This window comes from Mesocricetus auratus, unplaced genomic scaffold (genome assembly GCF_017639785.1).
Source record: "Mesocricetus auratus isolate SY011 unplaced genomic scaffold, BCM_Maur_2.0 Super-Scaffold_100027, whole genome shotgun sequence".
Taxonomy (NCBI): Eukaryota; Metazoa; Chordata; class Mammalia; order Rodentia; family Cricetidae; genus Mesocricetus; species Mesocricetus auratus.
The window spans coordinates 21,438,627-21,459,361 of record NW_024429208.1 but is presented as its reverse complement, the minus strand read 5'-3'; the positions used below and the strand labels follow the sequence as shown (position 1 = coordinate 21,459,361).

At 41.3% G+C, this 20,735-nt stretch overlaps 1 protein-coding gene across 3 annotated transcripts in view; it reads right to left on the bottom strand.

Annotated features, from left to right (window-relative positions):
- Window positions 1-2,744, bottom strand: part of Mypn (myopalladin) — an 83,831-nt gene extending 81,087 nt beyond the window's left edge. The window contains exon 1 of one of the 3 annotated variants that reach the window (XM_040732377.1): window positions 2,521-2,744. The gene's annotated coding sequence lies outside the window, so the exon portion shown is untranslated. The remainder of the gene's footprint in view (window positions 1-2,520) is intronic. The other 2 variants (XM_021227604.2, XM_005070812.4) reach the window with 2 other exon arrangements.
- Window positions 2,745-20,735: the final 17,991 nt, after the last annotated feature.

The following is a 20,735-nucleotide window of genomic DNA, read 5'->3' as shown; positions in this document are numbered from 1 at the left end:
CGTTCTTCCACCTCTACTTATATATCATTTCTTTGTATCTTGGGTAATTAAGACTTTGAAAAAGGAGAAATTTCCTAATTAAACTGGCACAACGTGTTTACGAGGTTGGGAGGTAAGCGCCCTGGATAAGTTTGCAGTCCCAAGACCCAGTTCTAGATGAAGTGTGACTGCTCTGCTGAAGGGGGGCTGCAATGAGGCTCCAGGGGAAGGCAGGCAGCTTGTGCAGAGGTGACTCATTCTGTGAGAGCCCTGGGAATTCTCTAGTGTCCACGGGTATAGTCTCATCAACATTCACTGCCACCAAAAATCATCATCTATACAAAATATGCTCTTGAGCCGTGTGGTGGTGCACGCCTTTAATCCCAGCACTCAGGAGGCAGAGGCCTGGTCTGCAAGAGCTAGTTCCAGGACAGCCTCCAAAGCCACAGAGAAACCCTGTCTCGAAAAAGCAAAACAAAACAAAACAAAACAAAACAAAATACGCTCTTGAACTGAGCATATTTTGGTTAAGAGCGTTTGTTGCACCAGGCGTGATGGGGCATGCCTTTAATCGAAGCACTCAGGAGGCAGAGGTAGGTGTGTCTCTGTGAGTTCGAAGCCAGCCTGGTCTACAAGAAGAGTTCCAGAACAGCCAGGGATGCTACACAGAGAGACTCTGTCTTGAGGGGGAAAACAGAGCACTTGTTGTTCTTGTGGTGGACCCAGGTTCAACTCCTAGTGCGCCAGCTTCAGGGGCTCCAGCGCTGTCTTCTGACAGGCATGCATGTGACCCACTAGATTATTCCCTAGAAGCAAATGTGTGCACTCTAGAACATTTTTAATTTTCATGGTAAAAACTCATGAAAACATGCCTGTAGTGCTCCTCTTGTTTTTCATCTTCAAACAAAGGGGAAAAGGCTGGTTTTTTGTTTTTTTTGGGTTTTTTGTTGTTGTTGTTGTTGTTTTGAGACAGGGTTTCTCTGTATTGTTTTGGAGGCTGTCCTGGAGCTCTCTCTGTAGACCAGGCTGGCCTCGAACTAACAGAGATCCACCTGCCTCTGCCTCCCGAGTGCTGGGATTAAAGGCACATGCCACCAATGCCCGGCGAAAAGGCTGTTTAAAAAACAAAAACAAAAACTCTTTCTGGGCCATTTCTTTTCAAAACTTAAATTGTAAAAGCTACCTCAGTGAATTCCTAAACTGGCTGGCATAATAACCCTCTAAATTTATTGTGTTCACACATTGTAGTTCTGAGTGGGTACCTCTTAAAAGCAGGGCTGCTGTTATAATGAGAATGTGTGCGCCACATAGTGTGGAGGCCCGAGGAAAACCTTAGTGCAGATATAGACAACATCCCAGAATTTGTTTAGTGTCGAGCTGTTGGCTTCAGAGTCCACTTATTCTCTTAACTTCTGAAAGTGTAATCTCCATGCATTTCAGATTTCCTGTAGTGGCCTTGGTTTTAAATAGTTTGCTTGTGGTCAAATAGAATGTCAGAGATAGTATCTATAAGTGTAGACGGTCCTGACTTCCTAGAAAAATACTATAGATTTTAAATGAATCTGAGAGCATCATTAAAGAGAAATTGTTACGTTATGGCAAAATTTTAATTCATAGCCTATAAAATTTATTTTCTCATTACCAAATTATTAACATGAAAGTGATCGAATTACCTTAATGATCTGAGAGAGAGAAAAAAATCTAAATAGCTATTTCATCTGTCTCAAACTGAGTGATGGGAATAACTCTAATAAGTACATGAAAATAAGTTGATAAGGCGATACCATTTCTTCACATCATTCACTCTATTTGACTAGAGACGCTGAATAATCTACCTTTTCTCTTTGCTGGCATAGTTTTAAAAATATGCAAGATGCACATCTAGTTACTGCTAAGAGCTAAGAGTACAGTGTACCGGGCCAAACATTTGCCAATGACTGTCAAGTATCCGTTGCAGCTGCAGAGAGAGAGAGAGAGAGAGAGAGAGAGAGAGAGAGAGAGAGAGAGAGAGAGAGAGAGAAGAGAAAGAGAGAGCAGTGTCTCTTGAGCAGGACTTCTGCAGCTGTTGTGTACATTAATCCAGGGAACAGATCTCCCAACACTAAATATAGCAAGCAGATCCTTTTACAGGGGAAAAAAAAGTTTTAAATGAAAGTCTTCAACCATGGAGTCACATTATTTTAGATTTGATTTCCTTTAAGAGGGAAATAGGCATTGCACACATTAGTATAGTCGGTGAGTATGCTGAAAATGTCAGTAATATTTGTCACAGCTTCCTCTGTTAAAAAACTTTTCTTTAGAGCTCAAACAAGGACTCAAATCGGATACCATCTCCATGAGTCTCATCCCCTATTCCTAAAGCTTGGGAATAGAAAGCCTCATTTTTCATTTAACTGTGTATGTCATCATACATGATTAGAAAGTTCTCCTAGCTTCCACGCTAAGGAACAGTAAGTAACCAGCTCCCTGAAACACCCCATTTCCCCATTGTCAGCAACCCACCACCGGAACACACTTTTCGAACTTAAATCTGGATATTACCTTGCTTTTTTAGGTGACCCAGATGAGGATGTCCAACCCAGGCACGCTTCTTCTGAGATGGCAATTGTCCAAGGAGACGTTTTTGATGAAAACACGGGAGAAAGGGGATATTCTTCACGCCCTCGAAAAGAGAGAATAGTCGTCCATGGAGAGTGCCGAGTTAACCTTAGTTTCGGTGAGGATGGCTGTTAGAAGCTGGGCAACCTGTCACCACCGCGGCCAAGAGCATTTGTCAGCTCACAGGTCCCAAGTTATTTTGAGCTGTATAAACCATGTGCCTGTGAAACATTCCACCTGATTGGACAGGAGAAAACTGAGCAAAGGGATTCCATTGCAGGACAGCACCTACGGGAGCTGGGGTCAGTGGTATTTTCCTACCTACAGAATTCCATTAACCGCTGGAAGCCCAAGGTGTTTATTGATTGGTGTTTTGAGTTAATGGTAAATGAACTGTATCAAACTCCACCTATCGGAGAAAATGCCATTACTTTAAAAGTGTATCCGAATTTGTCGTTTTTACTGTTATTAATTTTAAAAAATAGATGTATTTGTCTTTGTGAGTCTGTGGCGGGAGGGTAAGTGGAGGTGAAGGGACAGCCTTCAGGAGCTGTTGTCTTCCTTCACCATATGGGACGCAGGGGTCAAATTCAGATTGTCAGTCTTGTCCCCAGCACCTTTACCCTCTGAGCCATCGCACTGGTCCAGTCTCTTTAATTTTAATCATCAGAAAACTTACCCCCATTTACTGCTAAGATGCTGAGGAAATTTGTCTATGGAAAGGAAATTAACAACTTGAAGTTGAAAGCATTTTAAAACTGTCTGTCCACAGGGAGCTAATTCCAAAGCACAGACAAAAAAACAGAGGGAAACTCCATTAATCGAGAATAAATACAGGAACAAATACATTTGAACAATCGTCTTCACAAAAGACAAATTAGATTAGATGTGGTGGCACATACCTTTAGTCCCAGCACTTGGGAGACAGAGGCAAGTGGATCTTTGTGAGTTCCAGGCTAACCTGGTCTACCTAGCAAGTTCTAGACCAGCCAGGGCTACATAGTGAGGCCCTACCAATAGATAGATAGATAGATAGATAGATAAATAGATAGATAGATAGATAGATAAAACCCCACAAATCAGATAAGTTTAAAAGTTAAAATGAGGGTTAATAAGATGCCACCAAACCGATGACCTGAATTCAATGCCTGGGACCCAATTGGGAAAAGAAAATGAGCTTCTGTACACACACATACACACACACACCCCACTCAACTTTAACATTTTTTAAATGTTATTTTAAAAAAGGAACTAGTAGGATGGTTCATGGTTGAGAGCACTTACTGCTTTTATTGAAGACCTGAATTTGGTTCTCAGAACCCACATCAGGAAGTTCACAACCATGTGTAACTCCAGCCCTCAGAAGATGTCTCTGGCTTCCTCCAACGCTGCTCTCATATGTATGTGCACACACACACACACTCAAAACTGATTAAGTTAAAATGACTGCTCACACAACACAACATAACTTGTTATTAGCACCCAGAGATAACTTCTAGTATATTTCATGAAAAAAGAAATGTCTTCTTTAATAAACATTACAATTCAATAAGAAAAAGAAAAAAAATCCTTAACATCACATCTGCTCAGATAGTAGTCCTGTGAAAGTGTAGGTTCTTTGTTGTTAATTTCAAGTAGTTTTATGTTTTGAAAACCATTGGCTCCATTAGTAATTAGTACAGATTAAGTGGCCATCTAATACTGCTGTCTGGTGGGAAGACTGCATTCTGAAACTAAGTCTCGAATGCCAGGAATTTTTCTCCCTCCCCCCCCGTAGCCTTGGCTGCCCTGGAACTCACTCTGTAGACCACAGTGGCCTAGAAGTCAGAGATCTGCCTGCCTCTGTTGCCTCTGTCTCTGAAGTGCTGGGATTAAAGGCAGGAATTATTTTCTCAAGGATTGTTTTTGAATTCTTGTGGCATGAAATAGACTGGTTAAAATTTTAGTTTTATCACTAAATCATACAACTTTTACAAGTTTCTTTACATCCATTCATTCAATCAATATTTCTCATCATGTGCCGTGCAGTGTGCATAAAGTAGTGTGGAAAGCCGGGTGTTGGTGGCGCACGCCTTTAATTCCAGCATTCAGGAGGCAGAGGCAGGCGGATCTCTGTGAGTTCTAGGCCAGCCTGGTCTATAGAGCAAGTACCAGGATAGGTTCCATGCACACATTTTCCTGCCCTCATGGAACTTACTAAGAGAACTTTTCCCCTTCAGTCATCTTGAGACTTTCGATAGTGCATAGGATAGATGAAATTTGCCACTGTACCTTTTGTTACCAGGTCTTACAGGGGGAATAAAGAACTATTAAAGAAAAAAAGCAACTAAGGAAGAGTTGCGTTATCTGATTAGATTACTTTTAGAAATTTTTTTTTCTTTTTTTTTTCTTTTTTGGTTTTTGAGACAGGGTTTCTCTGTATTATTTTGGAGGCTGTCCTGGAACTTGCTCTGTAGACCAGGCTGACCTCAAACTCACAGAGATTCTCCTGCCTCTGTCTCCTGAGTGCTGGGATTAAAGGCACATGCCACCAACGCCCAGAGTCCTGGCTAAATCTATGTTGCTGGGTCTTGGGTGCAGATGTAGAAAAGTGGAACTTCTACTTTGAGGAACTAAAAGGTGTACGGCAAACTGGTCTCCCAAGGGGAAATGAAATGCTTATAGGCTTCATAATAAAGATATTTACTTCCTGAAAACTGTTGTGACAGGCCTGTATCTTACCTTTTCATATTTGCATAAAATTCTGAGTTGGGAGGAGACCCACACTCAAAGACTGACCAGAGTCGGTAGGACAGTGAAAGAAGGAATACATATCAAATACTAAAATCTGTTTAAAATAATAAAGAATTACAGAAGGAACCAAGAATTCCTGCTCTCTGACATTTTCAAAAACAAATACTGTACACATTTTTAGGCTCTTCTAAAAAACTAAGTATTAGGCATCTAGGTATTACTCAGCAATTATGAGGTGAGTGTTTTGCTTTTAGTATCTCAAACTCTTATTCTAGATTTTGTCCTAGTCCTTCCCTTGCTTATCAGTAATAATTGAACAAATATTATACCACAAACCTCTTAAGTTTTTATCAGAGTTTTTTGATATGGGGAAAAATTCTTAAGGCCTTTAAAATCTTAATATAGCCGTAGATTAGCTTAGTGACAAGCAAACATGAGGTTACATGTCTTAAGCCTTCCCCATAACACAGTGTGGCCCAGCCACACATGTTACTGTGTTTTAAGCTGTGTTCTCTGCTTGTTTCAGCTGTTCCTTTAACACAGCTTTAGTCACACTGAAATGAGCCATAAGGATGCCAAGGAATCTGGGAATCTACGACAGAGCTGTCTTCACTCAGAAGAGAGACATGACTTTCTGTACTAGAAGACTCATGATATTTTGGTTTACTATTTTCTATATTGCCATGAACTTTATTGTCTAAAAGGAACTGCTCCCACACACCAAGGTTTTTACAACTTTGACTGAAAGTTGATAATTTTATATTGAGGTTTCCCCTTCTGGTATCTTATTTAAAGACCAACGATATAAATTCACCTTCCAGGTTTTTATAATGAAAACAATTTTCACCCCAGAGACAAGTTCTTGACCATTCCAAACCAAAGCTAAGTAGTAGAGCGTACACAGTTGTGCAACACTCTGATGTAACTGAGAAATAAAATGGTAGTCTTAAGTTTCTTTTTCACCCTAAAAGCATTAACCTGGGAAAACTGAAAAAAAAAATCTAAAAATTATCAATTCAAACCTCACTTAGTTATAAGAGCTTTCAACAATTCTTTTCCAAAGCTAAACAGAACACCTGTTTGTAAGCATGATTCTATAAAGGAAAGTTGCCATTACCTGTATCAGGAGAGGCGCCATCCCTATATCAATCAACTAGGATCATCTAAAGCCCGGCTCTCACTGCCTAACTTGTGTTAGCCACAAAAGTGGCATGGAGGAAATGTGATACAGCCCAGCCCAAGTAATGAAGGGTATTTACAGGGTTCCGCTGCAGATCCAGGGACAGTCGCTTAGAACACACTGCTCTTTCAGATCGACTTTAATAACCCCGTCTGTAATGATGTTCTTAGTCTGCAGCAATGGTGGGGGCGGATAATAACTGAGATGTCTAAGGACACAGATAGGCTCTGCCTCTCAGACAAGATGAGAGACGTTGCAAAGAAATTCTAAAGAACATCAACCAAGCAGAGTGTGAGTGACAACTTGTTGCTTTATATGCTAACTAAACACAGCATTAAAAAAAAACACAACAACAATAACAACAAAAAAACCAAGAAATTCTGGAAAACAAAGTTTAAGGACTTTGTAAAATATAGGACATAGGAAACTTTCATTTGCACAAAACAGACGTGGTGGGTAATGTGTTTAGTTAAGTAAATGTAGGGGAACAATCAATTACTATTATTACATACTTTGTGTTTGTGCCCCCCGTTTTAGGGTAGTTAAAAGATTTCAGTGTGATTTTTAGCTAACACATAGCAATGCTTACTTTATTGTGCTGTTGGTATGAATATTAGAAATACAGCGTATTTCCAAACATACCAAAGCTTGTATTGTATAGCAAGCATTTCTTCCAAGAAGCAAAATCTGTTCTTAGAACTTAAAATTTTTTGTTTTTAATGTGTATGTGTGTGTCTGTGAGAGTGTATGTCACATGTATGGGGGCCAGGAGAGGGTGTCAAATGTCCTAGAGCTAGAGTTACAGGCAGGAATTTTGAGCCACCCAACATGGGTGCTGGAAACCAAAACCATGTGGATTCTGGGAATTGAACCCAGGTCCTTGGGCAAGAGCAGTAAGCAGTAAGCAGTTAGCTGCTGCACAATCTCTCTAGTCCCCTGTCACAGAACTTTGTGACGGTACTTCCTGAGACTGGGTAAACAGCATGAGCCCCTGGGTTCAACCCATGGCCAATCTTTCTGGTTAAAAACACACACACACACACACACACACACACACACACACACACACACACACACACACACACAGAGTGGATGCTGGAGAGATGGGTCAGCAGTTAAGAGCACTGGCTGCTCTTGCAGAGAGCCTAGGTTCAGTTCCCAGCACCCACATGGTGGTTCACAACTGTCTGTAACTCCAGTTCCAGGGCATCTGCTGTCCTTTTCTGGCCTCCACAAGCACCAGACATTTTTTTTTCTTCATTAAAAAAAAACTAAATTAGAAACAAGCTTGTTTTACATGTAATCCCAGTTCCCTCTCCCTCCCCCCTCCCCTATCCCCCACCGACACCCTATCCCATCCCCTTTTTGTTCCCCAGGGAGGGGAGGCCTTCCATGGGGGATCTTCAAAGTCTGTCATATTATTTGGAGCAGGACCTAGGTCCTCCCCCATGTATCTAGGCTGAGAGAGTATCCCTCTATGTGGAGTGGATTCCCAAAGTCCATTTGAGTACTAGGGATAAATACTGATCCACTGCCAGAGGAGGCCCTATAGATTGCCCAGGTTTCCTCACTGACACCCACACTCAGGGGGTCTGGGTCAGTCTTATGCTGGTTTCCCAGCTAACAGTCTGGGGTCCATGAGCTTTCCCTTGTTCAGGTCAGCTGTTTCTGTGGGTTTCCCCAGCCTGCTCTTGACCCCTTTGCTCATTACTCCTCAAGCACCAGACATTTAAATGGTGCCTAGACATACACGCAGGCAAAACACATAAAATTAAAACCACAACAAACTAAGAATGGTGGAGTTCAACTCAAGACTCCAGATTAGGGCGTCTCTCATCCCTCATAAGAGAAGCTTCTCCTTGTGGTAGATGGTAGCTAACACAGAGACTCTCAACTGGTCAATACCTAGAGAATAAGAGACAGTGGAAAGCAGGCCTAAAGAAAACATACATATCATACCCTCCCCGAAAGCCTCAGGAATCTTTGTGAAAGAGGACAGAGAGGTTATCAGAAATCATAGATAGTGGGGGACTGGAGAGATGGCTCAGTGGTTAAGAGCACTGACCGCACTTCCAAAGGACCAGGGTTCACTTCTCAGTTACCACATGGCAGCTAACTACTGTCTATAACTCCAAAATCCAACATCCTTACACAGGCAAAATCTCAAATAAAATAAAAAATAGTAATAATGATTTTTTTTGGCTTTTCAAGACAGGGTTTCTCTGTATTGTTTGGAGGCTGTCCTGGAACTCACTCTGTAGACCAGGCTGGCCTCGAACTCACAGAGATCCACCGTCGCCCTGCTAAAATAAATTTTTAAAAAAGGAATCACAGATAGCATCAAGGAAACCATGTTTGTTTTGGATGCAGCAGGGCAGTTGCGCATAGGAACTCACAGCAGTTGTGACAGCACGCACGAGATCTGTGGAAGCTGAAGTCAGACAAAGCTCAGATAGCTGCTGGAGAGGAAGAGACAGTTTTCTATAATGGCGTGAGACCCCTGACAGGTATACCACTCTCCAGGGAAAGCCCCACGCCTAAGACTAGTCAAGCAACACAAACTGAACTCCACAGGAGGGAAAACTCAAAGTTGGGTGGGTAGGGAGATGAGGTGGGGCTAGGGTAGATCTAGGAGGAACTAGGCGGTGTGTGTGTGTGTGTGTGTGTGTGTGTGTGTGTGTGTGTGTGTGTGTGTGAATGATCAAACTACGTTGTATGCAATTACAACGGAATAAAAATATTTTTAAGCTGGGCAGTGGTGACACCCACCTTTAATCCCAGCACTTGGTAGGCAGAGGCAGGTGTATCTCAATGAGTCTACAGAATTAGTTCCAGGACAGTCAGGACTGTTACACAGAGAAACCCTGTCTCAGAAAAAAAAAATTAAGTATTCTGTGACTAACACTGAGTTACAAAATTCCAAAATAATTAGTATCAGGTATTTAAACTCAAAAATAATAACTAGCCATTTTGTTTAAAAAAAAAAAAACAAGTTAGCATTCCTGTGCTATGCACTAGAAACTTTGCTGAGAGCTTCATGTAAAGTGTGCTTTTTACTTGGTGTATTCTTTCAACATGTGAGAACTGGGGTCTCCAAGAGGCTAAAAGCCTGTTCTAAATGTTTGAGCCAAAATTAAATATATGCTCATAACCACTGCAAATAATTAAATGTTCCCATTTCCAACATTTTTGTTAAAAGACTAAGGGTTAAATGAATATGAAGAATGCCTTTTCTTTGAGCAAATACCCTACAGAGATTCTATGTAAAACTTTAAGTAGTTTCTCATTAGCATGTACTCTGGAATCCTTCTGTATGATTAGACCAACAAAATGAAGGAAAAATTTAGGGGGCAGGGAATGGAGATGCTTTTGAATATTCTCTACAGCCAGATTTTAGCCTGCAATGTGACTTGCTTTGCAGACAAGCCCGGACCGGATGCTCAGAGGTAGGGACTGACTGACAGGCAGGCAGGAGCTTTTCCGGGGCTTTTTTGAGTTTCTGTTCATTACAGCAACTTGTTGAATCAATTTAAGAGCATTGTTTATTTGAAACGGCATTTAAATGCTTTAAACGCTACTTCTGAACACATTCACACAAGTCAATAATTTTCTATTTTTGCAAGAAAGGGGTAGGAAAATGGGTTTGAGTTCTCCCTGTAGAACGTTAGCATGGAATGTGCTAGTATGTCAGGCTCTGGGCGATCCCACTCACAGGCTATTTTTGGGCTACAAGGTCATCTCAGAATCAAAGTTCAGTGCTCTTCTTCAGGATATATGAGTAATCACATTAACACTAACAACAGGAGAGGAGAAATGGGAACCGATGTTTCTAACTCCTTTAATTTACAGCAATTCCAAGGCTTAATGTTATCTGTGTATACTGGGGCAATTAAGAAGTGTGGCTTTCCCAAAGTAACCTGATCTGTGGAGTGCACAGCTGCCAGCATTTGAATATTGGTCTTCTAATTTAAAATGTGTTCTCTTTTCAATGGTTCCCACTGTTTGCTCATGGAGGATAATCATTCAGGTTAGTACGAAAACAAAAGAGATTCGTCTTGATTTTTATGTTTTGATGGGCAAAGAAGTTGTGAAAACTATTAATTTGTTCTTATGGGCTTGGTGTTTATTTTACAGAAGTTGGAAGAGAATAGAAAGATAGTTTAAGACACACACACACACACACACACAAACACACACACACCTCTACCTTAATAAAATTAATGGAAATAGCAAAGAATCAGACACATTTGTGAGAAACTATCATCTTATTACATGTAGCCTGTCATGGAATTAGTAAATGTGTCTAATTGGGTGAGTTGGTTGCCAAAAAGGGAAGAGTATAAAGACAGAATGTGGAGAATGTAAACTATGAAGGATGCAAAAGGGGTCTGTATTTTATGCCTTTATATAACCAGTGGTTCTCATCCTTCCTGATGCTGCAACCTTTTAACACAGTTACTCATGTTGTGATGACCTCCAACCATAAAATTATTTTGTAGCTACTTCATAATTGTGATTTTGCTACTGTTATGAATCATAGCATAAATATTTGATATGTAGGATATTTGTTATGTAACTGGTGAAAGGATTGTTCAACCCCCCCAAAGGGTCACAACCCACAGGTTGAGTGAGAACTACTGGTCTAAGCTCACATTTTTAATTACATCTGGATCTATCCATTTGGTGTTTTCTTTCTTTCTTTTTGTTTATTTTTTAAATGTATTTATTATGTATACAGTGTTCTGTATATATGATGCCTGCAGGCCGGGAGAGGACACCAGATCTCATTACAGATGTTTGTGAGCCACTATGTGGTTGCTGCTGGGAATTGAACTCAGGATCTTTGGAAGAGCAGCCAGTGGTCTTAACCCTGAACCACCTCTCCAGCCCCTTGTTTTGTTTTTTGAGACAGGGTTTCTTTGTGTAGCCCTGGCTGTCCTGGAACTCACAAAGATCTGCCTGCCTCTGCCTCCCAAGTGCTGGGATTGCATGAGCCACCACTGCAAACTCCATTTGGTGTTTTCTGGATGTGGTAAACTCCCTGTCAAGTAAAGACAGCATACCTGGATGGAGGAAGACCTTAAAAATTCACTTTGTTCTAATTTTTCGTCCATCCTGCTCATCTCCAAATTGCTCTTCATTCCAGTTCAAGAATGAGTTATTTAAAGCCTAGTCTAAACAATCTCCTGGTCAGAGGTAATCACCACGTGTGTTCTGTCATTTGGAGCTCCTTCCCTTCATCTTCTACCTCGGCAGTAAACTTCAGTTCAAAATGTGACCACTGACAGTGTCACTAGTGTCATCCACAGGGACATGTAAACAGGTGAAGTTGCAGAGAGCTTTAAACACAAAAGCTCGGGACAGTGTTCAATCAACTGGAGACACGTCTATTTGTCACCTGCCTGACAATATTTTAGATGTCTGATCAAGTGTAAGAAAAAAAAACCCATGTTGAAATAGCCACACTGTGACCCACATGCATGTGTAATCGCTATGTGTTGAAAGGCCTTGGTATAATTAGAAACATGATCATCCCAGTCCTGTGGCAATAGGTCTCACCAACCACTCTTCTGCACAAATCCTGCCTTCAACCAAAAGCTCCACCAGCATTACCCTGTCTTCTTCCCCTATTCCTTTGCTCAGTGTTTCTTTTCCTAACGATGTAGTTAAACAACCAGTGGCTGCCGTTTCTTTGAATTCCTCATCTCCCCACCTCCTCCTCCTAAGTACTAGGATTACAGACATGTGCTGCCATGCCCTGCTCTTCTTACATTGCTGACTTAAACTTTCATTTATTCATCCAGGTAAATTCCTTGAGAATCAGATCTATAAAAAAATGTTTTTTAAAGGTGTGTGTGTGTGTGTGTGTGTGTGTGTGTATGTGTGTGTGTGTGTGTGTGTACATGCCTGAAAAGACCAGAAGAGGGCATTGGATTCCCCTGAAGCTGAAGTTACCTGTGATTCTAAGCCACTCAATGTGGGTGCTTGGAACAGTCCTCTAGTCCTCTAGAAGAACAATAAACCCTCTTTTAATGGTTGAGCCATATTTCCAGCTCCCTCCCCACCTCCAATATATTTTCTTTTGAGAAAGGTTCTTACTACATTATGTAGGGCTGTCCTGGAACTCACTATGTAAGACCAGGGTGACCTGGAATTCAGAGATCTGCCTGGCTCTGTCTCCCAAGCACTGGGATTAAAAGGTGTGTGCCACTACGCCTGGCTTCCCTGTAAAAATTTTTAGCCACACAATTAAATTGCCACGACATAGCACAAAGGAGTCAGGTGACAAATATTTGCCCGTGGCACATCATGAAAATGAAGTATACGTTATTAAGTTGCCCTAAATTATTCTCATAATTTGATACATATTTGCTTACCATTTCCTATGTGTTACAAGAGACCAAATTATGGCCTAAAATCTCTTTGATGGTGGCTAAGTTATCACTCATGGTTATGATATTTAATCCACAAATGCTATGAAGAATTAAGTCAAATGAAGCAGAGAGCTAGAAATGATTGGATACATGTCACGAAGCGGGGAGCCATACATGCCATTAGCTCAGTGATTGCTCAGGTTCTGGTATAATTTGAGGAGAACCCTTTCTTTTGGAAAAGGTTTAGCACTATTATGTCCATCATGCTCAAGGATTCAATCAAAGATACCTCATATGAAGTCCCCCACATCTTCGCAGTTTTCTCCAGTGACTACTAATTCTCCTGAATGCCTTTCCACAGCCTTTCTTTTATATTTATACTCCATTTCATTCTACCCCACAAGGATAAACCTGGTTTTCTGTTGGCTTCTTGTTTGTTTTTCTATTTCATAGTCTGTTTCTCTTGGGTTTTGCACTTCCTGACTCTAAGAGAGCAACTCTGTCCTTTTCCATGTCTTGATTTCGGGGAGCCCAGCTCTAGGTCCCAGCCAAGTTTTTTATTTATCCATAAGTAAAGAATATATTTAAAACGCTGGGCAGCAGTGGTGCATAATTTAATCCCAGCACTTGAGAAGCAGAGTCAGGCTGATCTCTGTGAGTTCAAGGCCAGCCTGGTCTGCAAGGTGAGTTCCAGGACAGCCAGGGCTACATAGAGAAACCCTGTCGGAAAAACGAAAACAAAAGAATATATCTAAAACTTATATAACATATACTACTTTACATTAACTTTTTGGTTATTTGTTTCTTTTTTTGTTGTTGTTTTTTGTTTTGTTTTGTTTTTCGAGACAGGGTTTCTCTGTATTGTTTTGGAGGCTGTCCTGGAACTCCCTTTGTAGACCAGGCTGGCCTCGAACTCACAGAGATCTGCCTGCCTCTGCCTCCCGAGTGCTGGGATTAAAGGTGTGCGCCACCAACGCCCAGCCTCGGTTATTTGTTTCTGACTCCCAATTGTATTTACTGTCTAAAATGCAGATAAAAAGAATGAGTTTCTTAGCTCTGTTAGTGATGCTGTGATCCCATTGCTTCAGCCAAGCTTTGTTTTTGCTGCTCTAGTTAATATAATGGCTTAATACAACTCAGGAAGTACGGGTCATAAAAAATTACATGCTTCTATGTTTTTTTGCAGATTCAAGAGTCTGAAAAAGATCACTTAAGATGTACTATGCCATTATCTTCTTTTTATAGAGGTAGAAACTAAAGATCAGAGAAGAAATCTGTACAAAGCCACTCAGAGCTGTGATTCACACCCAAGTCTGTTGGACGCCAAAGCCCAAGCTCTTCCCTATGCCAGCAAGGCACCTTTCAGAGGCATTCACACTTGTTAGTAATACATTTAGGAACCAGTTGGGGACTGGAGGAACCTTGGCAGAGATAGAGTAGCAAGGAGACATCTGGTAAGGTTGGATCATGATAGTTACTAACTCCCTCCAAAGTTTTCCTTTGAAATACAGATGCTTTAGTCACTCTTTCTGGTCAAAGAAACAAGTTAAAGGAATTGAAGTAACAACAATAATAAACAGTTCTGTGTATCTGTCTGCAGACTAGGAGGCACAGGACACTCAAGCATGAGAGGCTATTACTCTACTTATAGTCTTTTAAGTAGACACAACCTTAGCATTTCAACTTCTTAAGTCATTTCCAATCTCAATGCCAAGAAAAACAAGGAGCTGGGTGCCATGCTCAAAACTTTTGTAGCCCCAGCTCTTTGGGAGGCTGAGGAAGGAGGAGTGCTTGGGGCCAGGGTTGGAAAGCAGTCTGGATAATATGGTAAGGTTCATCCTGTAAACAAATAAACAAAAATAAGGGTAACAGAAGTGTATTGTCCTTGATATTGGTCTTCACTGTGATTATTTTGTATGTAGGAAATTTGTGATGACCAGTGCTCTGTGTATGAGGACACAGCAGCTGTAAAACCAGATTCCCGAGGTTACTGCTCCCAGGAGTAAGGGAGGGAACATTCTGGTCTATACCAATAGCAGAACATCCTGGTCCTAACCCATAGCAGAACTGAGTGGTGAGTGAGAGCCAACAAGGTCTGGAGCAACACAGTAGAACAAGCAACTAAAATAAACACTGAAAGATTATTTTATATCATTATCTTATTGAGTTACGAAAACTGCGAGAATTAGACTGATTTATTTTATCCATTGAAATAAATCAAACTTCATCATGAGCTGTACTTTAAAGTTCATTTATTCCATCTAAAATATAATTCTGCCGTGCAGTGGTGGCACACGCCTTAACATTCTCTATCTACTATGGGACAGTCCCATCTCTAGATAGAGAATCAGGTTTATTTACTTTTAATCTCTTTGCTTCCCTTTTTTGACAGTATCTTGCTGTGTACTCTGCTTGTTTGGAACTCACTATATAGACGAGTCATGTCCAGCTTGTTCATTCTGGAGGCCAGCTGTGGTGGCTCACATCTACAATCCCAGGTTTCAAGGCCAGCCTGGGTTACATAGTAGGTTCCAGGACAGCTTGAGTTACATAGTAAGACTTTGCCTCAAGCCATAAACTAAATGACAACAAAAATGTGAAATCAGATAATAAGTGGGAAGAATTAAACTACTATGATAACAAAAATAAGGGGCTGGGAAGCCCATTTGACGGCTGCTCACTGTGTTTGTGTCAGAATGGAGTAGAAGAAAGGACTTTTATTTTAATTTAATATTATTTTCTTTTCACCAGGAGAAAGTGAAGAGCAGAGAATATTTCTAAGCCTGGGTAATATTTAACTCAGAAAAAAAACCTACCACCACAACAACAAAATAGATAAGCTAAACATTGTGGTAAAATCTAGAATTTGGGAGAGGGAGCTGGGATTGACATGTGAAGCAAGCTTGTTTCTAATTTTTTTGCTGCTTTTTTTAGAGACAAGGGTCTCACTATATAGCCCAGGCTGATGTGAAATAATCAATCTTCCTGTCTCCACACCCTAAGCACTGGGTTTACAGGTGTGCTTAAAACATAGCTTAAAACAAAGTTCTTTATGGACCTAAAAGTCTAGAATGGTGAGCATGAATCAAATGTAAGAAATATACATAACCTCTTTTGGGAACAAATATTAAAAAACTAGTACAGAAAGCAGATGATGTAAAGTTCGGATGTTGGCATGGGCTGTATCTGCTTTGAGTGTAGCATCTTAAAAATGTATCAGTTGGGGTTGGGGAGATAGATTCATTGATAAAGCTCTTGCTTTGCAAGCATGAGCACCTGAGTTCAACCTCCAGAAAACTGAGTGTGACAGTGTGAGCTTGTAATCCCAGTGATGCGAGGCAGAGACAAGACAATCCCTGGGACTCCCTGGTCAGCACAGCCTACTTGGTGAGTCCCGGGCCAGGGAGAGAACCTGTCTCAAAAATAAGGTTGTGGGCAATGCCAGGGAACACCACCTGAAGTCATCCACTGGCCACCACATGAAAGTGCGCACACACCAACTCACACCTGCACACGGTCAATTATCCCACGTGCACACACTGAGATATCAGGTACACAGGAAGATGGTAAAAGAAGAAATCAAGCCAGAGTTATACTTAGGCAAAATGTAATTGTATTTAGGGTGAGATTTTAGCTCCCATCACTTACTGTCTGAGAAACCCCCTAGCAAGTTACAAAGTCTCTTCATGTATCCATTTGCTCGTTTCTAGAATTGGGAGCCAGATACAGTGGTGGGTTCCTAAAGTCCCAACATTCTGGAGGCTGAAGTGAAATGATTATTTGAACCCAGAGTTTGAGACCAGTCTGGGCAATACATTGAGGCCCTAGGTAAAGAAATAAGTTTAAAAACATAATAAATAAATAAACTTTAAAGGGGGAAAAATAGTGGAAACTATCACCATAGAAATTCTATGAAAATCGTTACTATTATTATTACTGGGTTTTGTTTTGTCTTGTTTTTTTGTTTTGTTTTGTTTTTGTTTTTTGTTTTTTTGAGACATGGTTTCTCTGTATTGCTTTGGAGCCTGACCAGGCTGTCCTCGAACTCACAGAGATCTGCCTGCCTCTGCCTCCCAAGTGCTGGGATTAAAAGCATGCGCCAAATGCCCGGCCTATTACTGGTTTTTTGAGACAGGGTTTCTCTTTGTAGCTTTGGAGCCTGTCCTGGAATTCACTCTGTAGACTCACAGAGATCTGGAAATTATTAATACTCAGATCAATGCCTAGTTCCTCACACGTGAGCAACAAATGTTAAGCACCATTACTGCTATAAAAATGTATCATAAGCCGGGTGTCAGCAGCACAAATCTGTAATGCCAGCACTCCAGAAGCAGAAGCAAGAGGGTTGTCATAAGTCCTGGGGCAGTCTGAGCCACGACGTGAGTTCCGGGCTAGCCATGACTATAAGCAAGACTCTATCATTAAAATTATTAAAGTAAAAATAGGAACAAAAAGTGAGATAAACATCATCTGGTCCTGCTGTGTAGCCACTGGTAGTGAAGTTCTCGAAGCTATGCTGAGCCATATACTTAGAGAAAGGCCAAAGGCTGAATGGGCCACCTAGACTGATGACTCAGACTCTGCCGCTGCTCGGGTTTCCAGACTGATTCAGGCCTTGGCGTCGTTCCTGAGGCCGACAACAAGAATGCCAATTAGTGCTGAGAGCGATGAGGTTTTGTCGCATGGTGAGCCGTCCGTGACAGATGTGAATCAGGTCACCTGAAGCTCGTGCCGGACACCACTCGTGATCAACTGAACTCAGACTCATGCCAAAGACATACAGAAAAATGCTGCTATCTAGCTACTGTGCTCCAGAAACATCTGCTTCTGAATTTGGGATTGTCAACTGACCTACTGCCAAGGGGCTAAACATAGCTAAAGCCTTTAAATTATAATTTGATCTCACAGGCCAGGTATCAAAAAAGGCCTGTGTGACCAAACAGAGTGGTGACAAATATCAGAGCAGTATATCAGTCTATGGCATGTGCTTTACGACAAGAAAATAACTGACAGTATTAGTGAGTATCTTTTTTCTCATTTAATCTAAACAAAGGATGTCTGTCTAAGTGGAGCAGTCAACACAGGCTCACAGAACTTTATTTCAGTTTAAATGATGTACAGGGGCGAAACCTGGGAAAGTGGGGGGAAATCTTAATCTTTTCATGGTCCTGAACTGTCCCAAAGATTAATGTTGGTGCATGTTAATGTCTCCTGTGAACAAGATGCCCCAAAGACAATGGTGGTCAACTGGGACACATGTCAAATCCAATACAGTAGTGTTTTAAGACTATTACTAGATCAGCAAGACGGATGTACAGCAGGTAAACACTTGCAATGCAAGTCTGACCACCGGGTTTCATCCTCAGTCCCCAGAGCCCACTTGGAAAGGTCAAGTGTGTTGACATAAACCTGTAATCCCAGCACTCCTACATCAAAGTGGGAGGTGGAGACAGGAGAACCATCTGGAAGCCTATGAGCCAGTTAGCCTGTAGTAGATTTGAAGCAGGGCAGAAACAAAAGAAACCCTTGGAAAAGCTGGAAGAATGTTGACGCCTGAGAGTTGACCTCTGACCTCTACAAGGGTGTGCATTTGCACACAGTAATAAGGGGGAGGAAGCTGGGATTGACATGTGAAATAAGCTTGTTTCTAATTTAAATTTAAAAATTATTGTAAAAAAATTCTAAGGTTTAATATTTTAAAGGATTTGCTGTAGTTGTGTGTGTGTGTGTGTGTGTGTGTGTGTGTGTGTGTTCTTTTGTATTAAGATGTGTTCTCAGGGGCCAGGTCAGAAGTGAATTATTGTCCACCATATTCTCTCATTGAACCTGTAGCTCACTGATTATCTAGATGGCTAGCAGCAAGCCCCAAGGCTTCTCCCGTCTCCACAACCGCATCAACTCCCGCTGTACTCACTAGGTTTCAGGGACTATGTTACAGCTAACTGTTTATGTAATTGTATCATTTTTGTGGTTGTTTATGTTGTTTTACGTAGCAGTGTATTAGTCTTCATGCTTGTGCAACAAGCACTTTACCAAGCCATCTCCTCGGTCCAGCTGTACTTTTTCAAGTGTCTAAAGCCAGGAGTGGTGGCAATTGCCTGTAATCTCAGAACTTGGAAAGCTGAGACAGAAGGATTTTTGAGTTCAAGATAGCCTGAGCTATATAGTGAGACCCTATCATAAATATATAATTTGCATTGTATTATTTATTTATTAATAGTACTTCTCATTCGGGTATAGGATTTTTGTTTTTGTTTTGTTTTGGTGCGGTTTGGGGTTTTTGGAGACAGAGTTTCTCAGTGAAACAGCCCTGGATTTCTTGGAACTGTAGCCCAGGCTAGCCTTGAACTCAGAGATCCTCCTGTCTCTGCCTCCAGAGTGCTGGGACCAAAGGTGTGTGCCACCACACACAGCTGTGGGTGTAGAATTTTTATAAAGAGTAAAAAAAAAGCCAGGCAGTGGTGGCACATGCCTTTAATCCCAGCACTCGGGAGGCAGAGGCAGGCGGATCTCTGTGAGTTCGAGGCCGGGCTGGACTGACAGCCTCCAAAACAATACAGAGAAACCCTGTCTCATAAAAACCCAAAAAAAAAAAGAAAAGAGTAAAAAAAAATCTTCCTAACACCCTCCCCAAAGTCTCAAGGACAAAAGGAGGGAAAAGAGCAATGTTTGTTTGCAGCCTGATTGGCGGGATATATATCCGTTCATTTAATAGTGAACATACCCTCAGCTTGGTGCTACTAAATCGTAGGAGGGAACTGCTCCAGACAGCAGAGCTGAGAGCCCAAAGTCAACAGCACTGCATCGTAGGCCACAATCAGCTGTTTGTTTTTGCCTGCCCAGCATCACCTTGGCTTTGGGCTTCTTTATAAGGAAAAAAAAATAAGTTGGTAAGAAAACGACATTTGGTTGACTTTAAAGCCTTCTTGCTTCTTTTTGTAAATCAGCAAATTAGGGTGCGGGAACACTTGCCTATAATTCTAGCATTCAGGAGACAGAGGCAGGAGGATCTCTTGTGAATTCAAGACTAGACTGCTCTACATAGTGAGTTTAGGCTAACCATGGATACCTAGTGAAATCCTGTCTCCAAAAGCAAACAAACAGAAAAGTAAATTAACAAATCATAATTCTGGCTGGTAGGATGCAGTAATGAAAAAAATTACTTTGACATTTTTTGGGGAAAAAACAATGTTTATGAATCTGAGCTTGGAAAGTTCAATGCCAGACAGTGGAACTTGCTAATTTCATAAAGGTAATTATAAGATATAGGATCAATGACAGTCAACTAAGTGGACTTCCCTTAAACTCAACCCTGTAATTCAGCATGTCATATTTAGCATGAAATAAACACCTCCAAGGCAGGTGTGTCTGGGAGACCTTGCCATAAAATAATTCCACAATATAAACAATGGACATGGTATATTGCCTGCAATCCTCTATTATTTCTTCTGTGTGTCTGTGTGTGTGTGTGTGTTGCATGTGCAGCTGCATATGTGGGTGAGTGTGACTGTGCCAAATGTGTGTAGAAGCCAGAGGAGGGCACTGGGTGTCCTGTTCTACCTCTTTTTGCTTTAGTCCTTTGAAACAGGGTCTCTTGATGAACTGGATGCTGGCTGGTGGCCAGCAAGTTCCAACCATCCTCCTGTCTCCACTCCACAGTGCTAGGGTTACAGGCACTTCTACACAACCTTTTACAAGTGCTGGGGTCAACACTCATGGCGCCATGCTTACACAGTAAGCACTCTTACCCATGGAGCCATCTATCCAGCCCCTCTGCTATTACTATTCCTAATGTAGAACTGCAGATAAATTGAAGACCCAAGAATGTAAGTCAGTTATACCAGATGGTGGTTGATGTTAGGTCAAACTTG